Source organism: Chaetodon trifascialis, chromosome 2 (assembly GCF_039877785.1).
Source record: "Chaetodon trifascialis isolate fChaTrf1 chromosome 2, fChaTrf1.hap1, whole genome shotgun sequence".
NCBI classification, from domain to species: domain Eukaryota; kingdom Metazoa; phylum Chordata; class Actinopteri; order Chaetodontiformes; family Chaetodontidae; genus Chaetodon; species Chaetodon trifascialis.
In genome coordinates, this window is record NC_092057.1 from 9,365,288 (window position 1) to 9,381,585 (window position 16,298).

Genomic DNA, 16,298 nt, shown 5'->3' on the forward strand with positions numbered 1-16,298 from the left:
GGACGAAAGCCACTGCTAGCATAACACTCCAAATATTCTGACCGAACCACCCAAGTTGCATTGTGGGTCATGTAGGTCTCCAATGTCTCCGATTTTTACAGTGCTAAAGCAGGGAAAATAAATCCCTGCGGGAAAAACACGATCACTTTACAGTACACAAAGGCTCGGTATGAGCACCAGTGCATCCAGTTCAGTCCTGCTCAAGTTATGGACGGGTACTGATAAGAGTATGGAGATAAGCATTGCTGTTATCAATATGTGCATGAATAAAATCGTGATAATGCAGATCGTGCCAAGGTGTATGTGAGAGAGAAAAGTGGTGTAGGTGTGATATTGATAAGATATATAAGCGAAAGCAGCTTTGAGAAAACATTATTTTTACTCGTGTATGCTAAAACTCCACGCCAAACTCTCATTACAGCTTCAGCTTTGACAGACTCTGATCCTGCACTTTGATCAGCTGTCGAACTGTCAATTACGTATACGCAATATACCGTATAATGTCAACACACATAGCATTAAAAAGTGCGCCATTAAAAAGTGTCCAAGACACAGAATAGATTACGTACTCCCCCTGAGGAAAAAGCAGGAAACAGGATTAAGGCAGCCAGGGAGCCGTTAGATAGTCTTATCAAGAGCGTTTGACTTTTGATCTTTAATGAGATATATTGCAACAAACAGCGTGTTTCTCAAGTGTCACTTTCCTCCATGTTGCCCGCACACACACACACGCACGCACACACACACGCACGCACACACGCACATCCAAAACTTCTCCGACTGAGTTGCAACAGTAAGTGAATCTGTCAGAATCCCAGACACCAACAAACCATAGACAGAAAAACAACAGTCTGCTTAGACGATGATTCTAAAACTCAAGGGTTGGAAGTCACTGGAGCTGCAGCAAAAACAAGATGAAACCCCACGGGGAGAGGCAGAGAAGACAGAGGGACGAGGGAGCAGACAGGGAACAAATTAAAGAGTGGAAAGACACAAAAATGAGCAAAGAGGATGGAGAAAAGACATGAGAGGGATGTGGAGGAAAGTCAGGGAGGCGAGAGAAAAAGAGGTCAAGAGAGGAAAGAGAGGAGGAAGGGGTGTTTGAAGATCACGCCCTCGCCTGTAGTTGGGAAGGAAGGATTAGAGATAAGGGGAAAACGAGGAGGCTAAGGTCTTGTTTGGACAGCCACAAGCATACGAAGGACGCTGTCTAGCGAGGTTTCAAAAAATCTCTTGTACTATGGTTCCGCATGGGAGGCTGTAAAAGGGCAGAACTGCCATAAACTGACAGGAGAGACGGGGAGAAAGATAAAAAGTGAGAAAAACCTGAGAAGAGTCAACTTCCATAAATACAGGGAGGCGAGGTGTCCTTAAGAATAATGGACGTGTCTCAGTGAAATGATTTCAGCCATTTCTTCCTTTGAATCAGCTCAATGTCACAAACTCGCGGCCTTCTCCTTTTGCCCTAAAGACAACTGACGCTCGCCTGCCTTTCACATCTGATTTCATGCTTGTCACATGTGAGCGCATCGACTGTATGTGCTGCTGCTGCATGACCACAGCTTTTCCCGCTTTTGCTTAAACACTTGTGGCCAGCGCGCAGCATATCCAGCCACGCTTCCCTCGCTAAAGGTTGTTTGTTTGCCGCTTTATATTGTTTAATTTTGGGTGACAGTGTGGTTCATGTTGTAACATTACATTAGGAGTTGCATCCATTGTTGCTGCAGTAATAAAGCGATTAGAGATGATGTCTTTTTTTCCATTGTATCTAATTTGCAGTACTAAGCTAGAATTTCATTTGTTTTTATCAGTTTCTCTCATCACCCCCTCTCTCTAACTTGCCCCTGTTTTCACTCTTGACTGGCTTTTATATAGATAGTTTTGTTATAGTGGCGGGGCACATCTCGTTCTCTTTTTTCCATTTCTCTGTTGCTGTCTTCTCCTTTTCTGGCTCATTTATATCTCTTTTCCCTCATTTGCAGTCTGTCTGTCTCCCCCTTCTCTCTTTCTCTCTCTATCTATTTCATGCTATCTTCCCTTTCCTAACCTCTACATCCCCTGCAAGAGAGAAAACCCTTTAATAATATACAAGCTACTCCATCTCTCCTGGCAATGGCGGCAGATTCCTACAGGATTCAATCATGGCAGCGCTAATGAGATTAGCATGGCACACGGCTCTCCCTCCCTCCTTACCGCCTTACCTCCATCCCAACGGGCGTTCCTCATGTCAGGAGGGTACCCAGGATGTGGGGGTTGATTGCAGGGTGGCTGAACTGTAGCCCCCAGGTTCAATGAGGACCTTACCACAAGGGGGCAGAGGAGAAGGGAATATCCCAGGTGGAGGGGCAACAAGAGTGAGCTGAGTTGGAAGAGCATCCTGATGACATTTGGCTCATGACAAGTGTGTGCGTGTGCGTGCGTGCGTGTGTGTGTGCGTGCGTGTGTGTGCGTGCGTGCGTGCGTGTGTGTGGTTTCGGGAAGGATGCGTGGGGAGTGTCTGGCAGCCTTCCACAGCTCCTCCCTGTGTTCGAATAGCCATGGTAGAACCTGGCACTCCAGAATGGCAGAATGGAGAGGAAGAGTGGGGAAAAAAATTGGATGGATTGAGGGATGGTGGGATGAAGAGGTGATGAAACAGATTAGCGCGACCTCCTGGGGGCTTATTGTTGAGCATGCCGAGTTGAATCCTGGACCACAATTCTCCAAACAGCGGCTTTTAAAGCAAACGCTCACACAAAATTTGCAGTTTACAGATTTAGCGGCGGCTTTTATTCAGCGTGATTTGCAACAATTGCAACTGTAGATAAGCTTAAAATGATGCATCACCAACATTAGACGCAGCAAGTGATGAATGCAAGAGCCTAACCAATACACACATACAGAGAGCACATAGCACGATTACGTCATCTTATATCCTTTGTCCTTAAGTTGTGCTGAGATCTATGGCCTATTCCAATTAAGTGGATGCAATCCTTCACTGCTTTGATTGATTCTTTAGTCAAATTAGCTGATTTGTTAATCTATCAGTGAACTGAAGATGCATTACCCACAGGTCTCTAAGACCTCCATTCAACTTAAAGATATATTACTCAGAGGTTTTTAACTGTCCTTCAGTGACATTATATCACTCAGAGGTTCCTAAAGCTATCATTCAACTTGAGACAAACACTAGCACTTAAAGATCCATCAATCTGCACTTGAAATTAAGATGTATTATTCAAAATGAGGCGGACTGAAAGAAAAGAGAAAATGAAAGACCCAAGATCAGAGAGGAAGTCGCTTATTAAGAAAGTGGAAAGGTGAGAAATGCTCCAGAGATTGCGGCAATGAACAAAAGCATGCATATGTACACACAGTCGGAGTCCTTATCAGCAAACTCCAGTTATTCCTCCCCAAATACAGCGGTGTCAGACTGAGCTATCACCATGGTGATGAGAAAGATGTGAAGTGAACAGCAAAGCTTTGAGAGGTGGTCTTGACTTCCAAAACACATGCACGCACACACACACACGCAACTGTACTTTCTGTCTCTTACACACATAATCACAGTACTCTCTCACAGATACACCCATATTTGTCCCTCACATACACCAATGCACTGATAACACCAAGGACACTTTCTGCAACGCACATTGAGGCTTTCACTCGCAAAGCCTTATGTGGCCACCCATGCACTCACCTTGACACACACATATTTCACAATCAAAATCTAGCCATTGGCCTACAGTCATGCATCAAGAATTGCTCTCACACGCACGCACACACAGGCTGATGTGCTCAGATAGATGAATGGTGATGTGCTGTGTGCTGCTCAAGGTGAACACTGAGTCAACTAACCTCTGACTCCAGGAGGATAAACCATTCAATCAAGTCGCGTCAGAATCACACCAACATGCCGCATGTTGAAAAGATGGGACAGATCACACTGCTCAGCCCTGCAGCTCACACATGCACGGGCTGAGCAGCTCTATTAGCCATTCATGATGAGGAAGTTTGACAGATGAGGGGATTTTTTTGTTGTTCTTTTTTTCCAAATAAATTCCTCCACAAGAGATTTCAGTGAATTTATTGCCTACGCCAGATGTCTTCGACACAAAATAGTCTCATCCTGCTTAATGAGACCGTAAATCCCGGCCTTCATCGGGATAATGATGAACATTGTAAGGACCCATGTTGTTATAATATTCATATGATATATTGAAACACCCAAATGTCTCATGTGCTTCATCTAAATGACTCTGGCGTATTAGGACTCCTGTCATACCAATGTTTGCTGGTTGATCTTAGGATCAACAAGCTAAAGACTCAAGTTAAATTAATTGCACAACAATAGAATCACAGACAAGCCAAGAAAATCCCATTTCACCACCTGCTTAAACAGGGAGTAATGAAGAAGGGAATCTCAAAACAGACTGATTTAGAAATGTAATTGAGTTGTATGCACTTTGTTGTTATGCAGAAAGTGACAAGAGGGGTGCGCTAAAGGTATAGGTGCAATGGAAATTTTGTGTGCAGTAGGCCGCATGGAGTTCAGAAACATTAAATAGATTCATATGCGTCCCAGAGAGCTGGTACAAGCTACGTGCTATGATTTAAGTTGTGCAGAGTGTACAATTTACCACAGAGAATACAATGATGGAAAAAAAAGTAGGCTTTGCATCCAAAAAACTACTGGAGAATACTCTGTACTGCAGTTACTGTGAACTCCAGAGTTGAGAAGATGCCAACACAGGAAAAAACAGCGAGGAAAGAAGAAGAATCAGGCTGTGTAAATGTAAACTCCTGTTGTGTCCGTCCAATGTGCAATGTTCAGCCAACATATTTTAACATCCTCTTAAAAGAAAGAACCAGGGAAGGTTTTAGTCACAGCAACATTTTTACAACAGACAGAGCTTCTCGGGCAGAAAATTCTCATTGACTGAGGTAAAACAGTCACCGTTTTTTAGCCAAATGACATTCACAGCTCTGTGAAACGTTCAGAGGGGGAGCTAGCATTGTGAAGCCCCTGTGGTACAAAGCTAAAGTAAACAGCAAATATGTCAAAGATTCAAGTGGACTTCCTTTTTTAATGTGAAGAGGAAAAAAATGTCGATGTTTATGAAGACAGTAACCCTTGACACCAACTCTTGTACTTGACACGAAGTTGAAAAGTGAGAAACAGCAAACTTAATATAAGAACAATGCTTTAACCAAGTTTGTGGTCAGTTGCTAAGCAACAGTTTCCTTGTGATTTAAAGCAGTTGAAGGCCCATTTTATTCTATACTGATTTTTCCATGTGGAGATCACAAGTGAGAAATGAGAAAATGACTTAGCGTGAGCCTCCGAAACGCCCGCCATAACTCAGGTGCTTACTGAATAAACCTTGAGAACAGAGAAAACAGATGAAACAGATGATCCATGCTGGTATGGAAGAACATTTATCATTCCAAGTAATGAAGCTGCCTCTATCCTAACAGCCCGATGAGCTCGGACGTATGTTTGATCAGCTTTAGGTCTTCATTACACTTCTACTGGCTGCTGCCTTAGCAGAAAGTGAAACGTGTTTCTGTGCTTTGAGGAGACTTGAAATGTATCTCAGGGCTACATAGTAGCAAGCCATCTTGATCCATTAACGCCAAAACCTGATGAGACCGATCAAAGAGAAATCTGTTGACAGTTTGTTGTTGAGCATGGCCGCAGACGCCACGCTGGGTCTCTGTGCGTCTTTCCAATACAAGATCAAAAACCTTCTGCAGCACATCATGAGAAACTGTACAGCCAAAGCGCCGATGGGTACATCACTACAGGAGTCTTGGTTTTGGTTTTGATTTGGTTTTGATCTTAATGATTTTTTAACCTTCTGAATTAGGAAGACATTCATTAAATGACTGCGAATAAGTGAATTCAAAGCAGACTGGAAGGCTTTTGGCAGATGAATTAAACAACATGCTGCTTTTCTAGGTATCTGAATATCAGTAAAGCGTTGTAAAACATCATGTTAATCCATGATGAAGCCTAAAAAGTCCAGGATACACTGTACATTATGTATAAAACATATCAAATTATATTACTAGAGCTCTAACAAATGCAATTTAATATTTTAACTAATATGTGTCTAACATGTCTCTGAGCAAACTTAGAGAAATGCCCTTTTTAACAGGTGGTATTGTTGTTAAATCAACACAAATTCTAAATGTCACATCTGAATGTACAAGACCTCTGCTGCCAACAGCAACATTAAAGAAAGAATAACAATTAAATGAAAATACATTTCCTCTGAATAGAAACAGAAACAGAGACTCGTGGTTAAAATGGAATCTGGGCTCATCGAGTCTTGTTTACAGAAATGTCTTCCTTTCTCCCAAATGATTGTCCAAATGACCATAACAAGCCAAAATGAGGGTGGATTGATTCAGCAGAACTGTCTGTACTTGGTACAACTAGCAATTTAAACTGAAAATGCACACTTTAAATAGCATGCCAACATAAGAGTTTCTGAGTAATTATCTGCATTTTGTATTTCCAAAAGCCTTGCGGGTTATTTGTACTTTGCTTATCCAAACTTTTGATCAACCTATTTCTAAATCAGACTCCACAAACCATGCGCAGACAGGAGGCAGCTAGCACAGGAGTCGCAGACATCATCTGTGGTTAGTTTTATGACCGAAAGATCAAAAGATGAAAGCAATAGCGCTGCATTAATCTGAGACGTTTGCAGTTTTCTCCCATTGTGAGAGACTTTAAAGATTTGTGTGACTTCATGTGTAAAATATAAATATACAGCCCAATTCCTCCTGCAAGAGATAAAGAAAATGGACGCTTGATGATTTGATTTGAGCTCATATAAAAACATAAACAAATCAAAGTGAATGACATATTCAGGCCTAGAAATATATAATAAATCTTTGAACTGAATGATAACACCTCATGCACAGAAATGTGTGTTATGATTTCAGCTTTTGTTCAAGTTTAAATCTAATGAATAAACTCAAAAAGATCATTAAGGACAGTGCAACTTAAAGGCAGATTTATTTATGAGCATTCAAATGCAACAACAGAAAAATACAACCCAGTTTCCCGCTGCAGATCTAGAACAGGACCTACATTTGCGATGAAGGATGATAACCCAGTATCGTCTTCAAAACAAGATCCCTTTCAGCGCGGAGAATTTTCAGCGTGACACCAAAAGTGGGACAGAAACGTAGAGGACACAGAGGATGCTCGACCGAAACCAAAATAACTACAGTATATGGGTTGCTGTTCCTGTAAGTTTCCTCTAAATGTCAACAAATTTCATCATCGTGGCAGCGCAAAACTTCGACTTGACCTCGACACCGAGCCAAAGCCACCGATCCGTTTCCACAAAAACGACAGATCCAACAAATACATTAAGTCAGGCTTTTCTCCTCCAGCACATTTCAGCTCACCTTCCCGAAATCGCATCCCAGTCATGCATATGGATCAGCACCTGCTGCTATGGCAACAGAAGTCCCGCTTTGCCAGGCGGGATAGTTTGGACAGAATTGGTCGTGCCATTAAAGAATAAAAAAAATGTTCAAATGCTTTTCACACTGAAATGCCACAGGGCACTGTCAAGTGCTCTCGCTGAAAAGAGCTTCAGTGGGTGAGCCATCAGCTAAGGCTGGCTGCCCTGTCAAACCCAGCCCAAAGCACTGGACTTATTAACACCATGGCTCACTAGAATTGAATGGGAGTCAAAATGACAGCTGATCTACACGAGACTGTAAGAGGTTTTCCTATCGAGAGAGCAGCATGAACTGACTCACTTACCTCTGCTTTAGTCGATTAACTGAACTCCAGAGAAAGGAAGGCAGAGAAGTCCTGCCCGTTCGAGGACAGGCTGGGTAGAGCGTCAGCTGATCTCCCGGGTCTGGATGGTACTGAATTTGAATATGTGACTAAGGAGTTCTTAAGATGTCCTTTTAAACAATGAAACGCGTTGGTGGTCTACACTCTGCGGGTCTGATTGCCCCGTGTCCACTCCACAGCAAACAGTTCTTTCTCCACAGGCCGAAACCAGAAATCTCAGTAGCAGAGCTGAAGGAGAGAAGGAGAAAAGAGAGGGAAGGAGGTGTTATTAAAACTTGTAATTACTTTTCAGTCAAAGAAACATGCAAGGAGAGAGAGTGAGGGTGGGGGACGGAGATAAAAATCAAATCAATGCAAAACTTAAATTAACCAGACAGGCTTGATTAGGTTCGCATACCAAGTGCCCTTTTCCTGATTGAAAAATTTTGTTTGGTCAAATTCTACCTAATATTTATTGGCAAATTTCATACCAGATGATAACTAGATTGGGTCTGATTATGTATGCAGGTGCTGTATCTGTGTTTGACTGATAAACAGACGAAGGCAGCTTCACCTTTGAATAAGTCCACTGCCTCTCCATTTTGATCAGGAACTGACTTTAAGATGACTTAACCCACGAAGATGAGACATCCCACGTGTAATTTATTATTTCCACAAACATACGCAGATTTTTTAGTTTGGTTTTTTTTTGCCAATGGTTAGTAAATTTCAGTCAAAAAGAAAATATTTTAAAATCCACTGAAGTGGGCACAGCATAGCTTCAAGAAAATAATGGTGTCCTCATACTGCACTAGGACGTGTAACTAGAGCAGCCCTGCCTTATTGGCCATCTTATGAAATCAAACCTTTCTCTCCATAAAAGGGTTTATCTTCAGGCGCGTGGAGAACAGCCAAACAGAGAACGCATGTCTGAGACTCTGCCTGGCCAAACCTGCTGACTCTCCCTTTACTGTTCCATGGGACTTTTTGAAATACCGTAATTTCCGGACTATAAGCCGCTACTTTTTTCACAGGCTTTGAACCCTGCAGTCTAAACAACGAAGCGGCTAATCTATAGATTTTTATGGGCTAACGGCCTCCAGGGGGCACTCTAGCAGGAAACGCAAGAGCAAGACAGACAGGTGGAAGAGATAATGCACCGAGGAAGACGCTTGTTTTCCAGCCATTCTGAGGCTGTTCAATTCGGACACTGAAGACGATGACTTCAGTGGTTTCAGTGCGCAGGAGGAAGATGAAGATAGTGACGAATGACTTTTCTGGTAGGCTAACAGGCGAGGCTGGTTATGTTTTTTAACCAGGCGTGTTACTGCACTTTTACAGTCGTTTTACTGCTGTGCTACTGCCGTGTTACAGACACTGGAAAAAAAAAAAACAACATTTATTTATGGTAATTAAAAGTTAAAAAAAATCTTTCTATGTACCATTTTTCTGTCTAAATATGAAACATGGGCACCTGCGGATTATAGACAACAGCAGCCTATATATGTACACATCTTTTTTTCTTTCTAAATTTAGTTGGTGCAGCTCATATTCAGGTGTGCTCAATAGTCCGGAAATTACGGTAGTCTAAAGTGAAACTCTGTGGGCATTTTTTATCACAAAAAGCAAAAGTCCTTCAAATGAAATGACAAAATACATCATCTGTCAGTTCCCTCCAAAACAAGTCACAATTGTAAAGACGAGCTTCAAAGAAAGTGGTGCCCCATCAAAGAGCGACCTGCAGTGATGGTTCAACAAAACCAGCGCTGCCTGTCAGTTTTGCTGGCTCATCCAGCCTTTATTTTCTTCTTTGCTCCCAACTGACAAGAGTCATAAATCCTACAGAGGCTCAAGGGCTTTGTTAATTAAATGTAAACATGTGTTATTTTGGGGCATTTGCTAAAAAAAGCAGGACAGTCTCAAGAAAACCTGAATATAAGTAACAGATTCAGACGGGACTGTTTTTAGTCCTGCTTTGTCTCATCTCTTGAGACGTACATCCATACAGCTGTGACTACCCCCCACCCTTTTAGCCCACAGACCAGAGGAACATGTCTGAACAACCGCCAGCTCATGCTATACACACACATACACAAATATACATCGGCTGGTCAAAGACAGAGGAAACGCTCTTGGCCTTGTCAAATGTCAGGGGTTCGAGCCAACCCAGCTGGTTATAAGAGAGGCGGGGCCACGGCAGCATTTCAGAGATACCAAATGGTTTCAAGAGACAACAGGGCTGAAGATCTTCTCTCTCCATCTGCATGTAAATCCTCTAGCTTTAAGTAAAGGTTAGATGGGAGAGGGTTGGAGGGAGGTGTGGGAGAGAGAGAGAAAAGAGAGAGAAGAAAGGAAGAGGGAGGATCAGTTTGGCAGATGCAGAGAATAATAAAGTTAAATGTCAGAAACAGCAGGTTACTGACTATTACCTCATGACGATGGCGGTCTTGAGAATGTGTGGAGGTGGCATAAAAAGGAATATCAAAGCCCGGGGAGGAAGGTGGCAATGAGAAAAAATGAGCGAAGGGAGGGAAAGGACTTCATTTGTTCGGTTCAGTTGAAAGCAAAGAATAAATGTGCTTTGGAAAAAAAAGGAAAGAAACAATAAACAAAGCTTCATCAAGGCCCAGACTATAGAGGAAGTGTTAGAAATTAAAAAATAAAAGATGCAGTTGATATGAGAGAGAGAGAGAGCGAGAGAGAGAGAGAGAGCGAGAGAGAGAGAGAGAGAGAGAGAGAGAGAGAGAGAGAGTCATTGACGGAAAAACCAGACCAGCTTTCTCAGAACTAGAACAAAGGAGAGTGGACACGGTGTAGTTTGAGGCATAAATGGGTGAAAATTATGTTTTGACCCACTACAGCGCTCAACAGTATAAGCCAGAGGCCATAATCCATCAAGCAACAGAGGCAGGAGTGAAATGGTGAGATATGGCAACGGAGGAAGGGAGGGTAGACACTGAAGGACAAGAGGGGAAAAGGTAAATGGAGTCTGGGGATGAATGAGGAGTAGGAGACTTCAGAAGTGAGGGCAGCCTGTTAGACTGACTGAAATGAAGATGGATCCACACAGAGAGCTATTAAATAATTTACCAAGAAGAGATGAGGCATTACGTCCTCATATATGCAAAATAAGAAGGATCTGCGTCTGTGTGACTCCCAATAGCACAAACAAAGAAGCACTTCAGTGGGTAGCCGCGTCCGGCAACCAAACAATCTCTGATAAGAGAATGACAGGTTTTTGGTTTCTAACAATTTAGCGTCACAGTTTTATAAAATTATCTGTTATAAAACGTATTCCCTGCTGGTTTCCCTGTGCTCTCTTCAACTGTCAGAGGATCAAATAAAGGCAAACGAGTGGCTCTGTATTTAACACGCCGCTACTATAATTAGCTGTTAGATGGCTCAGAGTGGTTGCATCTAAACTTCTGAAAACTGATAATTAACGGGCATAATGTGATGTTTTTTCATGACACACAGCCTGTGAGGCCACTAAAGAGAAAAGTCTCTTTGGTCCAATTACTCAAAATTGACATTATTTTAGCTGAAGTGTAGAAATGTTTTGCCATGTGCATTAATCTGTGAAATGTGGTTACCTCGGGAATTCACACAAGTCTAAGATGCAGCATGTGCTCCGTATCGTAATGACAACTGAATTTAAATGCTGAACACAAAATGACATGATATATAAGCCTTTATAATTTTATTGCGTTTATATATTAGAATATCTTGCACTTTTTGACTGAAGGCTGTTTGGTTGTTATTCAACAGTGCATTCCCATGATTCATGATTCAACATCAGCGAAAGGAAACACAGCATAAGCATAACATAAAGTTAACAGCCAGATTGAAATGTACTTAATCTGACAGGTTGTCAGCAAACCAATATTTTACCTAAACCCAACCTAGTTTCTCCACAAATTACATCCACATTGAACAATTTCTGAACCTCACAATTTACGTCGAATGCCGACATTCAGTGCAAACACGAGAAGTAGAGTGCCCTTTAGGCGGCAAGGGGGAAAGTCAAGGATGCAGCGCTCGCCTCCCGTCAGGCGTGCAATTAACTCCTGCATTTTTTAAGTTCATGTTCTTCTATTATCATGTGCGCAACAAGTAGAGCAAAGCAGTCAGTGGTAATTACTCTAAATTTCTCTTTCAGGTTTCCTACAACTGTGAGAAACATTTAAAAAAAAAAGAGAGAGAGAGAAAGGTGTATAATGAAAAAGTGGAACAAAATCTAATTAGAAGATATGAGATAGTGGAGCAGCTAAAATATATAAATAAAATATAACACAGTTTTAAATAAAATATAATACTTTTGTAGCATGGTGAGAAACAGTAAAATGTAAGAACTGTACAATGGGCATACATATAAATATATTTATAGAATACAATGGAAAAACATATGGACAGCTTATAAACAGGTAGAAAAATAAATACTGTGATGTGTTTTATTACCACTTTAAACTTTATAATTGGCATGTGCAGTTACCGCTGAGTTCTCCAATGCTGACATTACACTGGGCCATGGAAAATCTGCTATAATGATATGATTTGCCAAAAATGTTGTTATAATACATTAACTATAGAACTTTCTAAGTCATTAGCCATTTTTATCAGTAATTGTCCTGAACTTAGGACACTCTGGGCTGCATTTTTCCCCAACACTCCCCATTAAACCCACAACAACAATATACTAAAGCTGAGGCCTGTACCATAAAGCTTGATTAACCTAGCCGGGCTTCATCTTACTTATCGGGCTTCACTTAACGAGACATCCGCCCTCCGGATTTTCGGTACCATAAAGCCGGCTATCAACTCACTAATTCAATTCAGGCTTGTCCAATCTAGATCTGTGCATGCTCACATAAAAAGGGCGGAGTTTGCTGCATGCGACCAATCGCAAACATGGAAAAATCAGCCCGAGTCGCATATTTCACTACGGAGGAGCAAACAATAATAATTAATAAATACGAGGAATACAAATCAATAATCCAGGCAAAAAGCAACACAGTTGCAGCTGCCGGCGCAAGGATTGCTGGCAAAAAATCACCGACTGTGTCAATGCGTAAGTTAGTGCAATTATAATATTACTTCCCCACTATGACTGCACTTGTATATCTGAATACAGTAACATTTGTGTGTTCCATAAATGTATGTGTGTATGAAATTTTTCGTTATGGCATGTGATTGTAGCCTTATTATTTCAGATGCAACCCGAGTGGAGCAAAGGGAACATGGGAGCAAATCAAACATAAGTATAAAAATATACTTCAAAGTGGTCAGTACGCTTACTATATCTTATACATGTAGCATATGTATATGTAGGCCTACATGTTGGAGGCTATATACAATACAATATACAACGGCAAACATCCCAGGGCTTAGTCTACATTATCCAAATTACACATCAACCTTGCTTACCTGCGATGTCATAAAAGCCCTCTTTGATGCATTGCGTGGGCAGGTGGCCGGGAAACACCACGAATGCATCAACAAGCTCAGTCAGGGCCCCCGCGACTTTATGAATAGCTCTACATACTGTGTTTTTCCCGAGGTTTTCAGCATCGCCAACAGAATACATAAAAGTACCTATGAATGAATCAATCAATCCATGATTTACTTAAACAAATAATTGATTAATGGCATTTTATCTGTGGCTTGCTTGTAACCCATCCAACGAGGGATTTAAAGACATCATAATAATTACAAACATCACTAAGAAATATATTACCTGTGGCAAAAAACCTCAGTGCAATGCACACTGTCTGCGGGACTGTCAGCGCGTGGTTGCGGTGCGTTACATTACTGATGTAAGGCTCCAGCAGCTGACAGATGTATTGTAACCCCTCTCCCGAAAACCTGTACCTTTCGTACAGTGATTGTTCAGACAATTCGAACGGATTACAGCGATCTCTAAATATTCTCTCGTGCCTGAGTGCTCTTCGCACAAGCTGTGCACCAAGATCCACCGGGTTCTCATAAAACGGACAGGCCATTTTCCAAGAGAACTGATTGGTCAGTAGGTGGGGCTTTTATACCTGCTGAGCTCTTATCCTGAACTGATCCTGCTCCGGAGCAGGTTAGGTGTTCAGCATAGGTTACCACGGCAACGTAGCCCGATAGAAAGTAAGCCACCTTTATGGTACCGAAAAGCCAGGGTTAAGCCTGAAGTTATCTCGCTAAGGCCTCAGGTCATCAGTATGCGATGAAGCCAGTCCCTCATAAACAGCTTTTGGATTTCAGCATTATCTGTGTGAGGCTACTTTTTTTCTTTTTTTTTTTTTAGGAAGTAACCACAATTAAAACTTAGAAATAAGGTTTTGTTAACTTTTACTTTTGTTGTTTTTGTGCACCCTCCAACCCCGACCCCACCCCCCGCCTCTCTTTCATTTTCAGCTCAGTCTCAAGGCTTATTTGTGCGTTCAGAGGATAAATAGATGGAAAGAGATAAAGAGAACAGTCTTTTGTGATTACTGAACACACAAATAAACTAAAGGGGAAACCTTGTCCTTAATTTATCTTCTGCTGTGAATAGAAACAGGGTTTTGGAGGATCATTACGTTCTGCAATCCTGCTGCTAATCCCTCGCTGAACACTTAAACTTTGTCTACACACAAGTGCAGTCAGGGCAGTGGGTCAGTTGAACTGCACATTTGGTTTGTACACAGTGATGGTTGTTGTATAAAATGGACTTTTTTGGGAAATGAGCTTCTCCTTAATCCTCATTTTCCAAATTTCTGACTACTTCTGCTTCTGCCCCATCAACATACTTTTCAGTGCTGTTGCTGCATTGCAAGCTCTCTGTGTTAATGTTAATATTAATAAGAATATTGGACAAAACTATAAGGTTGAAGTCAACTAGAATTATCCTGTAAGCTCTCTCCACTCCCTTGAGTTCACTTAGCAGACAGAGGAAAACGAAACCTAGAGAGGGAGCGACATGGAGGGAAGTTAGAGGAAGGCAAGAGGAAGTGGGAGGAGTGAGAGGGCAAGGAGGAGAGAGCTGAAACAGCTGGTAGGGTAGAGATTTGGCAATGGGTGGAGGAGGTAAGCAGACTGCGTGAGATGAGCGAGAGGACAAACACACTTTCAGGAGTGCATATGCGGTATGAGCTCACACGTTAATGCAGGTAGGGAAAGAGAATGGGAGCATTAACGGATAACAAGCGATGCTTTGAGGATGAGGAGGACGAGGAGGAGGAGGAGGAGGAGAAGAGGGAGACCATAAAGGTGAAGGCGGATCAAATGCAGATCCACAAAGCATGGATGGTGGTGCGGGAGGAGGGGAGGAGTGAGTGACTGCATATTTCCCATTAGTCTGTTGTCCCTGGCAACCATAGTCTCTTTCTCTGCTTTCTCTCTCTCTCTTTTTTTTCACTGTTTCTCTTCAGCCAAACCAAATTATATCTATTTAATGCACACCCTAACTGCTTTCTTCTCCTCCCCGCTGGGCCCGACTATCTCCCCTCCTCTTTCATCTACGCCTGAGTCGTGCAGCTTCTCCACACTGTTGCTCTCATCTCTTGACTTTCGTTCCTCCTAATGACCATTCCTCCTCCTTCTTCTCCGTCTCCTCTGCTCCCACGCCCTCTCTTCCCCATCGCCTCTCTGTCCTGTTCTTTCTGACTTTAAAAAAGAAAACCTCACTCTCGCCTGTTCCCTGCTTGTGCCGTCCAATCTCCTGTTGTCTTTGAGTGGGTGTGTGGATGACATTCAGATGACCGCCACACAGCCAGAAGCCACTGTTACTGCCACTACCCACAGTGCGGAACTCCAACCCGTCTGTTGAAATCCCTCCAACCCAACAGCCCCCACGCTAGTGGACTGGTTTGTCAGTGGGGACAAAGTCACACCCACATGCTGATTAACAGGAGCACACACAGATACAACACTGACCTCATCTTTTTCTAACGCCCAAATCGATGACGAACCTGGCCGCGCACACAAACAAACACTCGTCACTTAAACAAACATCATGTGGAAAACCGGCTTGGGAAAAGTCAATTAAAAATGTTCTCCTCTGAGAAAGACACTTCATCTAGCCAATGGTTTCAGTGGAAATGTACATTTGCCACTTGCGAATGAGTAAGCATGCCTTGTCAGCTCAGTCTGAATAAATATAAGCTGAAACGCAACTCATATACTCTGTAAGACCAACCGTGAATTCACACCAGAAGCAACACATCAGCTGCGGTGCTAAAGAAGCGTCCGGCCATCCAATCAACAGTGACCATTACAAATGTCGCCATGGCCGACACTGTCCTCACAACCAGCTGTCCTCTCAGCAGCACAGCTCCTGAGATGTTGAAAGAACAGCAGTTGAACAAATGACTAACACAAGGAAAACAACTAGCCTGCACGATGGATGAAAATTGTGAGAAGCAAGTCGAGGGAAACAGGTGCACAGGGCAAAGGCACATTTTTCAGTTTTGTACTACTGACCATTAGATCCGAAATGAAAAACTGACTACAGGTAAAATTGCTGACGTTAAGGCTGCTCCTGAAT

At 42.3% G+C, this 16,298-nt stretch overlaps 1 protein-coding gene across 1 annotated transcript in view; it reads right to left on the reverse strand.

Moving 5' to 3' along the window:
- LOC139340536 (protein phosphatase 1 regulatory subunit 29-like) overlaps window positions 1–16,298 on the reverse strand; it is a 236,834-nt gene that overhangs the window by 147,619 nt on the left and 72,917 nt on the right. Inside the window, exon 2 of the mRNA XM_070976414.1 lies at window positions 7,772–8,038. The gene's annotated coding sequence lies outside the window, so the exon portion shown is untranslated. The remainder of the gene's footprint in view (window positions 1–7,771; window positions 8,039–16,298) is intronic.